General features: G+C 39.6%; 1 non-coding gene across 1 annotated transcript; it reads right to left on the bottom strand.

Annotated features, from left to right (window-relative positions):
• Positions 1-329: 329 nt before the first annotated feature.
• On the bottom strand, positions 330-411 carry TRNAL-AAG (transfer RNA leucine (anticodon AAG)). The gene has a single exon. It is a non-coding gene; the product is annotated as a tRNA-Leu (tRNA).
• Between the last annotated feature and the right edge of the window lie 316 nt (positions 412-727).

The raw sequence follows: 727 nt of genomic DNA, 5'->3' as shown, positions 1-727 counted from the left end.
AGTGTCCCGTGAAGAACATAAAAAATAAAAAAATTAAAAAAGTTGTTCTAACAACCTTGTTACGAGCTCAACAGCGGATTAAGAAAAAGGAGGGGGCGGGTTTCAGGTCTGGGGATAAAATTACTGCCTGATGTAAACTAACAACTCGATCGTATCCTAACGGGACGTAATGTAACAAAAATATATGTATATTGAAGTGCATATTGGGGATAGGTAGGGGAGAGCAATATGATAATCTAAAGGAATATATGACGACTTTTCACATCACAGTTACATTCCTGTGTTTATAAGAAATAGTATATAGGTAAGTTCTTTGGAGCAAAATTGTGTGGCAGCGGTGGGATTCGAACCCACGCCCCCGAAGAGACTGGTGCCTTAAACCAGCGCCTTAGACCGCTCGGCCACGCTACCAGGTATACTTTTAAGTCTTCTCACATCACAAAGAGTGTGTGACCTACTTCCGAACTCTAGCAGAAACAATTTCTTAAGTTACGTACTGACTGGATGCGGTTGGATCGTTTCCTTGGCGATGACAGCGCAAGGGGGGAGGGATGGGTGGCCGTCCGTCTGATTGTCCACCTGAACAAATTTTAAAAATAAACAATTTCGAAAATAGGAATGTTTTGAAATATATATATATATACACTAGTCACTTCCCTTTTCGATAATATAATTATTCACATTTTTTTCCACTACCTTTTTTTTTAATCACCAGGTCACCTGTTAT

The sequence above is a fragment of the Lepisma saccharinum genome, chromosome 1 (assembly GCF_977018435.1).
Source record: "Lepisma saccharinum chromosome 1, izLepSacc3.1, whole genome shotgun sequence".
Lineage (NCBI taxonomy): Eukaryota > Metazoa > Arthropoda > Insecta > Zygentoma > Lepismatidae > Lepisma > Lepisma saccharinum.
Note: the sequence above shows the minus strand (reverse complement) of the source record. Positions and strands in the feature narration are given on the sequence as shown.